Here is a 323-nt window from a genome sequence, read left to right as displayed (position 1 = left end):
CCAATTTCGTTCCTTTTTATGGCTGAGTAATATTCCATTGTATATATATGTACCACAACCTCTTTATCCGTTCATCTGTCGATGGGCATTTAGGTTGCTTCCATGACCTGGCTATTGTAAATAGTGCAGCAATGAACATTGGAGTGCCCATGTCTTTTTTGATGAATTATGGTTTTCTCTGGGTATATGCCCAGTAGTGGGATTGCCGGGTCATACGGTAATTCTATTTTTAGTTTTTTAAGGAACCTCCATACTGTTCTCCATAGTGGCTGTATCAATTTACATTCCCACCAACAGTGCACGAGGGTTCCCTTTTCTCCACA

At 40.6% G+C, this 323-nt stretch overlaps 1 protein-coding gene across 1 annotated transcript in view; it reads left to right on the top strand.

Annotated features, from left to right (window-relative positions):
• LOC102974106 (phosphatidylinositol 3,4,5-trisphosphate 3-phosphatase TPTE2-like) overlaps positions 1–323 on the top strand; it is a 123,104-nt gene that overhangs the window by 52,513 nt on the left and 70,268 nt on the right. The gene's annotated exons all lie outside the window — the stretch shown is intronic.

Source organism: Physeter macrocephalus, chromosome 13, assembly GCF_002837175.3.
Source record: "Physeter macrocephalus isolate SW-GA chromosome 13, ASM283717v5, whole genome shotgun sequence".
NCBI classification, from domain to species: domain Eukaryota; kingdom Metazoa; phylum Chordata; class Mammalia; order Artiodactyla; family Physeteridae; genus Physeter; species Physeter macrocephalus.
Note: the sequence above shows the minus strand (reverse complement) of the source record. Positions and strands in the feature narration are given on the sequence as shown.